The 14,945-nt window shown below is 40.0% G+C and overlaps 1 long non-coding RNA gene across 1 annotated transcript; it reads left to right on the plus strand.

Moving 5' to 3' along the window:
* Positions 1–608: 608 nt before the first annotated feature.
* Positions 609–11,326, plus strand: LOC116446814. The gene is made up of 3 exons (XR_004241387.1): positions 609–747; positions 8,165–8,293; positions 11,243–11,326. It is a non-coding gene; the product is annotated as an uncharacterized LOC116446814 (long non-coding RNA).
* The last annotated feature ends 3,619 nt before the right edge of the window (positions 11,327–14,945 follow it).

The raw sequence follows: 14,945 nt of genomic DNA on the forward strand, positions 1-14,945 counted from the left end.
GTCAGCAGAATTTTCCACTGCGTCAGCAAATTCAGCAATTTGCAATTTCTGTATGTCTGATGTGTTTTTATTGGTGAAGATCACTTTCAAATACCAAGATCATGAGACTGATTCCTCGGTTAGTCTCTTCAGCAGTCGAATGTAATGACAGTAATTAACAGCCTGTGATTAGCAGCCACTCCAGAAACTCTTTGAATGTAAATTTGCTTCAACTAATATGCAGCACTTCTGTGTAATGAGAACTATGCTATAGGTTCATGGTGAAATCAAATTATTTTCCAGCATTTAATCATACAGATAATTCTCGGTTAATCACTTAAACAGTAAACCTTAGTGTTCTAATAAATGACATTTGTCATTTGATTTATTACAAATATAGGTGATGGTATGGTGAATTGAGTACCATTTCTTCAAAAAAGGTCAAGAACACACTGTATGGATCACATAATAACTGAGGTGATCTCATTTTACCTTTTTGAAGCAAGGTATTTTCAACCTTCCCTTTATCCTCCACTTTTTGATTCTTTATCCTCTCGCTTTCCTTGGGGTGCCTTTCCATATGACACCTGAAGTGTATCCCTGAATTGCACTTCCTCTTTTTCAGACTGTAGATTTCCAGGAAAACTGAACCAGTTGCACTTCAGTGCACTTGAAGAGGGTTGAAAGGAAGCAAGGCAGAATGACCTCACCTTGCCAGTGGACAGGAGAGACCATGAGAAAACCACAATGGAATCAGGAGTTACCCATGTGAGTTGCTGTATTCCATTTTCTCTTTTGCATTTGCAAAGGTAAACCATACTGTTGAGAATAATCAAATTATTCCTTAGGTGGAGGAGTCAAACACATTTGAAAAAAAATATGCCTATTACCTAAGTGTAAACTTGAGAGAAAAGGTTTTCTCTTGTCTTCTGGCAGTTTGGGCAAATATGCACTGTGAGCAGTGACACTACAGATCTGGGACTGAGATGGGCTGCTTGCTTTCTCCTTCTAGAAGTCTATACTGACCAGAGCCCCCTGCATCAGCACTGTCCCATTGTGGACCCTGAGGCAATACCCTCCTCACGGCAATTCTGTTGTCTAGTTCAATTCAAAACTGGGAGAAAGGAATAAAAGAACATAATTTGAGAGAGAGATTTTGAGGCTATTTTTAATTTATATTTAAAAGTCAAGTTTTTAAACTGGCTGGTTTGTCCCTCCCCATTCCTGACACTTTCTCTTCTAGCAACCTTGCTCTAAGCCATCTTCTTATTCACATCTTTCTCCTGACAGTAACACAGTTCTTCTTCTTGAAGAACTGCAGCAAAATTCAGTCCTGGAGTGAGTACAATAAACAACAGCTTTAGCTGCAGTTGAGGCATGTATTAGCCCTGAATGCCTTAAGAAATGTTCTGAATTTATTGTAATTTGACTGTTGGATGAAATTTTCCCTCTTGGAACTTAGAGCTAAAAGCAAAGTACTGGGCAAGCACACAGTCTCTTTTATTACTCCCAACACCCTTGGCGTTGCACAGGAAACTCCACTTGACACTCCTTGCAGTGTCTGATGCCCTGTTCAGGATAGAGCGAGTGGAGCTCACAGATCTGATTCTGCAAGCTGGCACCTGCCAGTAAGGACAGGTTTGCAGCTTTTTTTAGCATTGTTCACCCAACACAATAAAGAGGGGATTTTGAAAGTCAGCATTCCTGAGGATAGGTAGAATGAAGGGGAATGGTTCTAATCTAATTGTAAATGCCCTGTTTTTAAAACACTTCTTGTCAATAAATCTTTCCATTAACAGACATTCTGGCAGCCCTCAGCACAGTCAAATCAGGAGTCCGGCTCCAGTTATGATATTTTATTTCCATTATTCAATGCACAACAAATTTGTAGAAAGTTACATTGAATTAGATGATTTAGAAATGTGTTCAGTCTTCAGAAGCTTTTTTTGGTAGAAATACTGAGAATTTCCCAGACTGTGGCATATTTTCACCATTCTGCCTTTTACATTGAGCTTAACACTTAAAAAAGAACCTGTTCAGAAACCTATCTACAGACTGAGAACAGGATTGAGAGTGGGAGATTTTGAGCTACAATTACGTTTTTGCAGCCAAGTTGCTGTTTGGCTTAAGCAGCTTATTTTCCAAGCATAAAGTGAATGAAATAATGCTTCTCTCTCCCAGCAGTGAGTAATGTTGGTTTACAACTAGTTAATATTTTTAAACATTTAGATTTGTCTTCGAAGATGTAAGTAGAATCCTTTTTCCCACTATATTGCTTCTATCCCTATAAAGTCAGACATGGAAGTTGAGCTGAGTTCTCTTTCTAACACCTTTTATGTTGAATTTTTGGTTGCTGTCCAGTTTTCATCAAACTGCTGTCAGCTTTAGGCAGGTAAGGGGTATTCTTAGTTTTCTATTTCTTTGCTGCTCCCATGTCCCCCAGCCCTGAATCTGCCTCCATTTCTCTAATGTTGGCCCTATGCAGAGCATTGTGACCATTCCGGATATTGAGAACTGGTACCATATTAAGACAAGGTCTAACTGGCTGGGCCACATTCAGGTTACTCAGGGTTAAGTCTAACTCTCAAACCCCAAAAACCATTTTGTGAGGTAGTTTATCTTGTACACTTTTCACTTCTTTCTTATTTTAATTTATTTCTTCTGTTAAAAATCTTTTTATTAGAAGCAGGCAGCTCCATCTACTTGTGGCAGCATTCCTCCAATGCTATCATGAGATTCACTAGTGTTGTTCTATAAATGCCAGCCAAAATCTATCTGCAAGAACATCTGCTCAACAGTGCAAACCTGATGTAATTACCAACCATCATCTTTTTATCCTCCTGCTGGGGCAACTGCTCCAAAGATGACTTTTTGCCCTGAACTAACAAGAAACTTGCTGTTATGTACAAAACCTGCCACAGAAAACTAACGTGGCTTATACACAAATTCCAACAGAATCTTCCAGCTACAAGAGATAACAAATTCCCAAGCAGCATAAGTCTTGTGGAAATACTTTCTTTTTTTTTTACGTTCTTATTGGCTGCATCTGCTTCATACATTGTTGCTCCATGGGATAATTTTTAAGGGTTGGCAATAATCATACAAAAGAACTCTTTTCAAGAAATATGTAACAGCAAAAAAGATGTTGCAGATGCTCAAATTTGACTGTACTTAAATTTTAACAGGATGTCATTTATGTGTGTATGTAAACAGGTGATAGATACCAGGAGATGGATATTCTGTACACATAAATATACACAATAAGTGTATACTGTACTTGCTTGTAGGAAAAACGCTATGGTACTATGGCAGATAAATGTTGCAGAAATCTGATATACAGCCCATACCTGCCAACAGCTTTTTTGTGACCATGTACTGATACCTTCCTCTCTGGAAATTGTTTCCAACATTGGAAACCTCCAAGGGCTTTCAATTAATTACAATCTTCTCTTTCAAGCAATCTGATAGATTAATGCTTCCATTTTCCTTGCACTGTAGAACTGAATTCCAGAAGAGCCGCCTACCTTGGTGTCCAGTTTCCCATCCAGTCTTTGGGTGACTTTTCAGTCAGTAAAACTGTAATGTGCATCTTAAGTGTAAAACTCTGACCACCCCAGCACAGGAAATGTTATAATTACAGGGTTATACATTTCTCAAACAACATTGGTTTCACCTCATTCCTTGGGAAGAGCATCCAATTTTGATTGTACCTGCATAACCTTGTACCTCAGGTGTTTAGGGGAAATCACCTCACCTACAGTTTGCCATTTATGCCGTTTAAAAAGGCAGGGAAACCTGGACTGCTGAAATACAATCAGGAAGACGCACCAAACCAATATTATTTGATGTGCAAATGCAACATGTACAGGCTGAGGTCTCCGTTGCATTTGTAAATAAATACATTTACAAACCACAGCTAAACTGGCAGAGCATCATGTCAGCATTGCCTGCCTGCCTAAAAATACGTGCCTGTGGCATCCAAGGCAAGAGCTCCTTGTTCAGGAACCTCTCTGCTTCTAATTCTTTATGACTTCCAGACTTGAATTCTGATTCCTGCAGATTTTGACCATCCCTTAGACCTTTGGTGGGATTATTTCTGCATAGCTGAAGCAGGTAGGGCTGTACTAAAATGGGCTATTTTCATAGATTTAGCAATGTCCCAGACATACATGTGGGGATTCCTTCTTGGAGGTAGCACAGGCAGGTAAATATTGGCACTAAGGGGCATTACTTGTGATATAAATCTATCTCCATGCAGAATGGTGGGCTTAGCACATTCTGTGCTATATTCTGATCTTGAGTTACTCTTAATCAACCCATTCTCAGTATTGAGGTCCACAGGGCTGCACTGTGCTGCACCAGCAAAGAGCTTCTGTCAGCGATGGTGACTTAATTACATACTTCAAGGACATCTGCAGTAACGTTTATTCACCTCTTCATGCAGTTGCCCCAGACTTTTTGTTAAACCTGTTGATATTTTTATTTCTCTGGATAGCCTTCCTATTGCTGCATGTCTGTAGTTTATCATCTGAGGAAAGAAGCAATTGCAATGACAGAACTAGACCTTGTTATGCTATGAGTAATATTACACACAGTCCAGCACTTCTGGAGGGAATCTTGAATGCTGGTGCTCTATATACATGATAAACAAGGGGAATTGGGTTTGTATTTGAGATAATTTATGGTATAGGCTGCTTCATGTGTAGCTGCTGCTGTGCTGTTCTTTCATGCCAAGATTCATTACCCTTAATGGGTTGGCTAACATCTCTGGGACTTCTCAGAAGGTCTGTTAAAGAGTCCTAAAAGAAAAGTATACAGATGATAGCTTCACATGTTTTTAATAAACGTTTTAGACATTTGGAACATGTCATTAAAATTTTTCAAAAGGAACAGAAGGAAAGCATAGTACTAAGTATTTTCTTCTTCCTAGTCATTTTTGGGGTAATGAATTTTTTGCTTATTGAAGCATATTTTGCCTATTCTTTGCCTGTTGATTAACAAAGAACCAGAACAGTTATCATATTGTTCAGTAGAAGCAGTGTTGAGTAGCACTCAATGTGTATTCCATATAAACCTGCATCCCTAAAATTGTGGCTTGTACTTGTGGAGCAAGAATAGAAAATGGAGATAGAAGCCTATTGGATTAGAATGGCATCTTCTAGATCCACTTAGCAATTCTTTTGCAGAGGGATAAATGATAGGGGAGGGTAAATTGGGAGACTCAGGCTATAGCTACCAGTACACTAGACAATATGCAGTCCAATTACAAAAAATGAGCTAAGTTCTGAGCTACTATACAGCTGAGGTTAAACACACATTACTGGTGAGACCTGCCTAGAAAACAATTCTAAATATTTCAATGCACAGCACATTTGGAGATTCACTTGTGTCAGATTTGGACCTCATACTGAGAAGTGCATGTGGCAGCCAACACCAATTCTTGCCTCTTCCCCTGCAGGGAACTGGCTGCACATTCCTGAAGGGATCTGACACAGAGTTCTGTGAAGGTGATAGAACAGAGAACTGGAGAAGAGGCTACAGGCTGCCATGGTCTCTTCTGCCTGCATGGGGCCCCAGTGTGAGTAGGGAGAATCTTTTGAGATTGGACACAGGGTCATGGGTGAGTGGTGGCACAAGGACAAGGATAGCAGGAAGAAGGCAGAGGGATGGGAAGCCTGCATCTCGTCTGCTTCATTCAGCAATGAGAACACCATTGAATCCAGCCCACTCCCCTGCTCTGCTGGCCCCCATGTCCAGCTCCTAAATCTCATTTGTGTTTGGGTGAATATTTTTCGTCTTTGATCACCCAAACTCATTGTGGATGACACACCTTTGTTAATAATCAGTCTGGTATTCCCAGCTCCCTGGATTTCATTTTGGTTTAGAGTTAGTGGTCCTTAATTTTTAGAGTGATCCTTTGAGCCTCCACTACACCATTTCTAATATGGAATTCGGTATTTATATTTTGTTTAAAACACAGGGCTTGTTATCACAGTGCTTTTAGAGTTCTACTACACACATAAAATTTTTATGGTGCACTCCCTCCCTGAGAGAAGTCTCAGGTATATAACAATTTTTCTGGAGGGAAAAAAGCCCATATAACAGCCCTGCTAATTTTGGGTCCACAAAAGTCTCTTGCTATGCATGACTGGTATCAATGGAAACAAAATAAAACTCCGTGGCTCCAAGAACAAAGCATCAGAGCATTTTCAAAACCAGCTTATTTTGTGCTGGCCTCAGCCCACTGCTGGTTTGGTGCCTGGGAGCCACAAGCTGCTGATGGCTGAGCTGGAGCCATGCTGGCCACCTCCCTACAGTGTCACCCAGTGTACATTTCTGGAGGAAAACTACTGTCTTACTCATCTCAGGTTTAGTGCTCTCTCCACACACCGTTTTTCCCTCTGTTTCAGTTTCCCTCCCAAGAGGCGAAGGTGAGGTCCTCACAGCCCAGCTGTGACGCAGTTTTGGCCCCAGTAGCAAGAGGTACAGAAACTCTGCACTGCTCCACTGCAGGAGCACCAGGGAATGGAGAGCCCCTTGGCTGGGGCCCTGCAAAGGCGTGGGGGAGATGCCCAGGCTGCCCTTACAGCGCTGCTGGCTTTCCTGCTCATGGTGCTTGTAGGCAGCAGGAGGAGAGATAGATGTAAGATGAGTAGGAATCAGATGTTTCTCCTTCCTCTTGTCCCTTCTGGTACAGTGCCTCTGTTGGCACAAAGCCCTTTCCCTGAGGCTGCTGTCAATGTAGTGTGAATGAAACTTGCAAATTCCAGCTGGATGTCACCTTCAGGATCTGTACCTCTAATGCTCTTTACATCTGGGACAAACAGATGCTCCACCCCTTAGAGGCACTTTGTGTTCTCTGGTCATTTTTCTTCCGTATGGAAGTTCCTGCTTTCCCAGGGAAATGGTGGTGTGTAACATTTCCTCAAACATCAAAAGCCTGAATGTGCACCTACCGGGTCTTCATTATGGGTTTATCTGTGGTCAGTTACAACAACCTGAACCTTTCTTCAAAATTAGTCAAACCAAACCAGGTCCTCTCTTAGCAGCTAATCAGACTCTTTGGAACATTGATACAGGTTTCAGACAATTCTTCAGTGCTTACTTAATCATCCTTTTCATCTACTTTGACAACATACCATAGTAATAATACTAATTATTATTCTTACTACTTTAATCTGAAAGAGTAAATAGCATTGGAAAGGTGTGTATAGCATAGTTCCCCAAGGCTGAGGTCAGGAATTACTGGAAATATAACATCAAGTTCTATTCCTACAAGATTTCCAGACCAAAGTTATTTAGATACACTAAGTTGCAATTTACAGATTTTTATATTAAAAAACGAGATCAGCTGCAATGTATGAGATTTGGATTTTACTAAAAGAAAAAAATGGTACATTTCAAAATTAATTATGCATGCTTGTAAGTATATGTAAGTGAACACCCTTAAAATCTATACACAGATTAGATTTATGGAGTAAAATTCAATAGTATTTTACAAAGCAATAAAAGTACTTGTAGATTCTCATGAAAAACATCAATATATTTTAGTTTTAATAATGACAATGTTTAATAAATAAGATCCAGTTACCAGCTTCATGGATAATACAACATAAAATCTTTTCTCACATATCTATGCATTTCATTTTTATTTTTACCAGTCTCCTCAATTTGCTTTTACTATTTCTCCAATTTATTTATTTATTTTTACAATAGACCTTGGCAAATTGTTTTACTTTACTCCTTTTGCTTTGAATTTCAGGATGAGTAGTTTCATGCAGAATGGTTATTTATTTTTGTGAGGAAGTCTGTCAGGGAAATGGGTGTATCTTGTTTCAGTGATTTTTGCATAGAGCATGACATAATTATTTTTATATCTCTTGGCTGAAAAAGAATCTTGCAATTCTTACTGTCCTTGAGAGCTGTTGTCTTGGTATTTTCCTGTATTTATTCTGGAATCAATGCAAACAGATATAAAATAATCCAGTTTATTTCACTGGATCCTCTCTTGCTTATACCAGAATACTAGCTTTTACCTACTACTTAGTATCAAATGGTGACACAACACTTAAAGGAAAAATTTATTTTTCAGAGATGAGGTTGTCTTTTCCTCCAGGCTTCCTGGGGTACAACTGCCCTAGGAGGGGGTATCACTGATTCTATCTACTTTATATGTCATCTTCAGATTAGCACAGAAGTTATTTCCCTTTGCTACAAGCACCACCTTTGAAGAAACTCCCCATTTCCGTTCCTTCTCTGAGCTGTGAAGAGGAGCTCACAGTTCCAGAGTGGCCAGACATCTGTACATGGTCATGTAAGTACAAAGTATTTGGAGTGAATGTTGCAGTGTGTGATTGGTGGTGGGTTTTAAACTGTACCCAGGTGCTGGAGCTGAAGCAGGAGGTGTTTGTTACTGCCCATTTAGCAAAGCACTGGCAGGACCCCTGTTGACCTTGTGTGTGTGACAGTGGGAGCAGCCCCTACTGTAAATGAGGATCAGCCTCTTCAATTGTTTTCTCCTTCTTGCCTTGGTGCTTATTTGGGAGCATGTATTAAGTTAAATCTTGTACTGGCTCGCTCAGCTGGTGCCACTCTGCCTCCCCAGAGCCAGAAGGACAAGCGGACAAGTCGTTTTCTGCTTTATTAAGAGATTTGAAGGTCAGAGCATCAAAATGGTAATTTCAATCAGAGCCAGTCTGGTTGCTCAGCAGACTAGCAGAGCTACTGTAGATTGCAGATCTTAATGCATGCAGAGACTGTGATCTAATTCTGAGCACTGCTTCTTGGGTCAGATCTGGTTGAGTTAAATTGCGATGCACCAGCCCATCGGGTCCTTCCTAAGGGGCTGCCTCCCACCTAGGTGGCAGCAAATAAAATACAAAGGAGAAAGGAAATGAAGACCTTGCTTTGCTGAACAAGCACAAATTTCTGCATTAAGGATTAGCACTTAGAAAATAATCCGCTGTTCCCGTTAGTGTAATCTCAGCAGACATACTAAATTCAGTGTCAAAGCCTTTGCAGGTACTGTCAAGTACCAGACAGGCACTCCTTGTAGATGGATGGGAGTAGAAAGCAGGGACTGGAAGAAAGAGAACAGATTAATTTCTTATTGTCTCTCAATTAATCCATGTAGTGCAAAATAGCATAATGTTGACTACAACAGGAGACATATCCAAAAAGGAGAGAGGGATTGCAATGGCTTGTTTTCAGGTGTAAATATAACACTTTTTCCTGACAGTATAATAACTAATGAGGATTTGTAGGCTCTTGAAGGAATAGCAGTATTTTTTAAACAAATATGTATGAGTTTTTAGACCCTCACTACAGCTCTTCCCTGATGCAGAGGTCTGTGCCCAGCCCCAGCACACTAACAATAGCAGAAACAGCAATTATATAGCAACTGTAAGTGAGTAACATTTTCCAGACACTGTGGGTACTGTGTTAGGAGAAAAAAAAACCCAAGCAAACAAATTAGCAAAATGAAAGTATAGCACAGCACTTAATCACATAGTTGTCTCATTTAAATCAGTGGGTCGACTCATTTTTGTGTAATTATGCATGTTTTTAAGACATGCTTGGTATGTCATGGGACTGTGTAATCTTATAATTGCAGCTATTCATTTCCCTTATGCTTGCCCTACCTTTGGAGGAAGGAATGCTCTTTTGTTACTGGTCATGGGTAGCTGGTGTATGAGGTGTGGGCTTGTTAGCAGGAGCTGGTAAGAACTGCAATAGGATGCACAGCCACAGACTAAGTAACTACTTATTGTTGAAGAGATGGTAAATTACAGAAGTTGCTCGACACCAGTGATACTACAGCAACCCTGCAGTAGACAATGAAAGTGGGAGGGTAAATGGCTTCTGCTGCCTTCCCTGTACACTGCAAAAGTTGAAATCAGTGGAACCCAGAGCAGGTAGGCATAATTACAAATGGGCAGCTCTGGAGAAGATGGAGTGCAGGTGGTGGGAGAACAGTAGTAAAATGATGTGTTTTATGTTACTGGTGTCCTGTCTTTTATTCACTTTAATCTGCTGGCAGGATGTTTGTCTGTAAACATTACCACAAAACACTTAAGCAGGAATAAAAGTAACTTTTATTGAAGGAATTTAAAAGTAGTCTCTGGAAAACATGCAAGAAACACCATGTGGACTCCACATCTTCTTCAAAGTAGAGTGAACACAGCAGGGATCTGCTACTGTCACCAAAACCAAATCAAAACTGCACCTTTTAATATTTATATAATTGAAAGTACAAATCCAGTTTACTGCCTGAAAGTACTAAACTCTCATGACAGCAAAAAACTCCTCTTTTCAAACTTGTAATAACATCAAATTAATCCTGTAGTTTTGGCATAAACCAGCAACATCAGGAAAAGAGGGCTTACCACATATTGCAAAATACAACTTTCCATTCTTTAAACTAATTAGAGAGGCAGCTAGTAGCACCACTATGGTTCTGTCAGCATTTCCACAATAAAACCCCCTTTTCAGGGCTTTATAACTTGGCTGTAAAAAATTAGCTTCAGGCTGAAGCTTGGCATACCAGGGTTCACCCCAGCAGCAAATCAAGCTGTGCATGTGGTTATGTGTGTGGTTTGTTGATTGTTTCCTAAATACAAATTTTAATTAAAATTAATTTTGGCACTTCTTGGAAGACAACGATAAAATAAACGAATTTTTAAATGAACAAAGTTACATAATTTGGCAGGCTCTAGCAGCAAGTTGTTAGAAGTATGGAAGTTTGAGGTGCAAAGAGTACAGCCTTGTGATACTTTTTTGTTTGAAATTAAATCATCAATGGAAGCTTGAAAGCAGGTTATTGCACTTGCATGATGAACTTATTTCGCAGGGTGTGACTGACTGCATGAAAGCCACCAAGCAGCTTTGACAGAAAAATTCCCCACGAAAGCAACTCACATGAGGGCGCACAGTCCCTGAAGCCCTTGGAACAGCTGTGCCAAAGGGAGGATCAGTGTCCCCTGAGTTGCAGGAGTGTCCAGGCCACTAAATGCTCACGTGGAGCAGCCATCAGTGCCCTTCTCCACTTTGCATGTAGCAATGACAATGTCAGCCTTTCCCAGAGATCAAACTGAGTCATCTCTTCCAGTTGTGGGTGGCAAACTGCTGATTGTTGAATTTCCATATTATGGATGCTCTCAGTGCGTTATTTGTTCATAAGCGTTCACATAATCCATTGTATTCACACATTTTGCAGTGAGCTGACTAGCATAAATAATCTTGACTGTAAATGCTTCTGTTTCAGCTTCGCTGTGGTCTGCAAGAAAGCCCAAGAAGTCAGGATGCTACCATGCACCTGGAAATACTGCAGCATAGACAGAGAAGTGGAAGTATTTGAAAGCAAATCAGAAAGACTGGTAAGAGGGGCAAAGCTGACTAATTCTTTTTCGAGGGGAGTTCTCTTCATTTTAATAGAGTTGCATGTTTTGTTATTTTTCTTCAGCATTTTTAGAAGTTAATAATAGTTATTAAATAAAAATAGGTAAAATATGCAAGCCTTGGAAGCTAAATTTGCTTCTTCCAAAGAAGCAAAGAGAAAGACTCTAAAAACACATAAGAGATGGAGAATGTCATCAATATGCAGTAACATGCTCTCCAAATCATTCTTCAATTTAAGTGTCACAAAGAAAACTAACAATCCACATCCAGTATTCCTCGATCAATGAACAGTTGAAGATGAAAATTAATATTATAGAGTAGAATAACCAATTATAAGCCAATTCAAAAGTCTATTCATCATGGACTCATTTTTGCAATGGGTGGATGAGACTTGAAAGGGAGAGAAAGTGAGTGAGCAAGCAGCACTGAGCCAACTCACCAGCTTCCCAAGCACAGAGCTTTGTCACTTCCCCAAAACAGAGTTTATGACTGATTAACAGTGAAATATTTGGGCTCAGCCCATCTCCCCAGCTACGAGGAGCCAGCTAAGAGCAGCCTCTCATGCAGAGGTAGGCTCAGGTCCTCCATTAGATCAACAAAATTTTGTTCCAGCTTTAATTTTCTCCCAGAGTAGCTGCCAGGATGTCCTTGAACACATAAACCCAATTAAGCCAAGCTAAACTGATCATTAGGCTTTCAAGTATGTGTCTGCTGAAATTTTATAAGGCTGTAGTCTGCTTAAAGTTTCACCTCCTGCAGCCACTCACAGTTGACCCTGGGAGTCCACTGAAACAACAGAGGCTCCTAAATTTCTGGGAGAGTCTTTGAGTTGTCTCAGAATTAGAGGCTGCCCAGATCACTGTGGCTCACAGGAGAATTGCTCCAAATTTTTTACTCCTTCCAGCTGCTGAGGTAGTACCCACTCAGAGTAGCTGGTGTGACTTCGACCTGACCTACACCTGTGGGCAACCCAAGAGTGTGCAAGTGGAAAAGCACGTGAAGCAGATGTTGTCAGAAGCCAGTTTCACTGACCCAAGCTAAGAAATCAACATTGATTCTGTTCATCTGAGCTTTGTTTTCTTGCAAGGTTAATTAATACTTAAACAGACTGTAGGGCGAGGTGAGCAGACATATCAGAGAACACCTAGAGAGATTTTATACACAGTCATGGGCCAACCCCAAGGCCACAGCCAGTCTCTGTTCATCGTCATGTTCACTTCTGCCTGTCTTATTAGACACTGTGAGCATGAAGACATCCTCTCTCTTTAAATGCTGTATGTTTCTTCATCCTTTAGCAGGTCTTCTGTGATAGTAAATATCTCACGTACAGTTTTGCTTAAGAGGTGTTTGCTCCCTTTGATTCCCTTCTGGGAGTACTCAACAGCTGGCTGGCTTAAGTCCTGTTTTCTTAAATTTGGGGATGTGCTGACTACACTACATGACGAGCCAAATGCAGTCAAAAACATGTAAGAATATCATTTAGCATATCCCACTAGATTAAAAAAAAGATTTTTACATGCAAAAATTCATGTATTATAGTAGAGGAACATAATAACATAATCTTTTGTGGATCAGTAGGACTTTCAGGCCATCAATATCCATGCTATTGTGCTGTCGTTGCCTAGGACTGTATGGCTTCTACAGCTTCACATGCTGAATAAGCAATTGCCAATATTTAAAGATATCCTTTGCCTATTTGGAATCCCTTTGCTTGTTCTATTTTTTTTCTGAAAGGCACTGTCTGGCTCCTTTTTCCCAGCAGTTTTGATTTCTGTATTTCTACAAGAATCTCCTCTATGATTTCTGCAACGTTGCATACAACCCGACTGAATGGGAACCCAAGGTCTGCTGCCAGTGACTGCTGTGAACACAGGAGGGTGGAGGAAGACAAAACTCAAGCTCAGTCTTACATAATTCTGGCTGCTGGAAGAAATACCTACAGAGGGCTAAAATCAGAGGTGGTGTAAGAGGTAAGTCATAAGTACCTGTATCATAAACTAGTCTGAATTAAACGATCGAAACCATGGAACCATGTACATGAAAAGGGGAATACAGCAAATGATAGTACGAAATACATTCCTATTGCTTTTTGAGCTTCAATTATCAGAAAATGTGTACCTCAGGCTGAACCTGACCCACCTGATATATACTGGGTGGTTACACTATGACTTCTGTCACTGCCTGTGACTGGTCTTGCACCGGCCAGGGGTCGAAAAAACAGGAAGGGAGAGTGGTAGTTTTTTAAATGTATATATTTGTATTTTTAAAAATTTCATAATATTCTTCATCAAAATCAAAAATTTAAAAATGATTAAAATAATTATATGGCGGTTATATGTACATATTTGTAAGTAATATGTATTTAATAATGCCTACAGTACTACACTTAGCTATTACTTCCTTGGCTTTCTTCCTTAAACTAAAGCCAACTTGGTGGTTTGTAACATTTTGGCAGCCAACAGGAAAGAGCAGAGAACATCCCATCACAGTACTGGCACCTACTGCCTATGCTGAAACCCTGTATGATTGCACTGTACTGGTTGCATTGTCCAGAAGGCCATCACAAGTTTCCTTTCTCAGTCTGTGGTCTCCAAACACTCCCAAGCCATGCTGGCAGGGAACAGTGACTTACAGGGAAATCAGAATGTTGTGCTACTGATGAATTTGGTCCTTTGTAAAAAGAGACTGGTACCCTTCTTTTCCTTCTCTCTCTCTCCAGCAGGAAATTCTTCTTTCTAATCCAATGATTCATACAAATCTCTTCATCTTTTTGTGTGAAGCTCTCAGTCCCACAATGAAGAACAAAAGCTAAATCCTACAGAACAACGTAAGGGAGATGCCAGTTATGATTAGGCTAAATTTAACACACTCTCCCGTGTATGTAAGTGTTTTATGTACATCATGCATGCAGCTAAAGGGGTAGATAGAAAAATAAGCTGGGAAATGGAAGAAAATGAAGTTCATAGCAAAGACTGTTTCCCCAAACAGAAAGACTGGGAATTGCTTCTTTCTTTTACTCTAGAAAAGTTTCCCTCCCAGCGCTATCTGACACCTTTCTGCTAACTCTCACTCTGCTTTTAGTTATCAGCTTGCTTTTGTTATCCTGTTCATAGGAAAAGAAAGCAAGCAGAAAAGACTGGAAAGCAGTAAGATGAGTATCTGTCAGTGTTTCATGAGAAGCATATCCTAGAGAGCAACAACAATCTAGATAAGGTTCAACTTTTCTTTGTGCTTGTTTTAAGGACAGTTTGGCAGCTCCATACTTCCTGTGTATACTTTGCAGTTTGTGCATAAACGTAAACTTCCTCCCCTGGGTATCATCCCACAAAGAAACAAATAATAATGGAAAAAAGTTTGAGGGAGATGCTTGTAAATTATAAAATCATATGCATCCATAGTGACATGTTTTGTATGAAGATTTTTGAAGTAGCCTTTTTACTCTCATGTGTAAGAAAGGCAAAATGCTTTTTTTTCATAACCAGTAACTATACAGATAGTTATGCTGGAATGGGGAGGGACAAACAAACCTAAAGATGACAGATCTGTACAGAAAGCTGTTAGTATGCCAG

This window comes from Corvus moneduloides, chromosome 7 (assembly GCF_009650955.1).
Source record: "Corvus moneduloides isolate bCorMon1 chromosome 7, bCorMon1.pri, whole genome shotgun sequence".
In the NCBI taxonomy this organism is placed as follows: domain Eukaryota; kingdom Metazoa; phylum Chordata; class Aves; order Passeriformes; family Corvidae; genus Corvus; species Corvus moneduloides.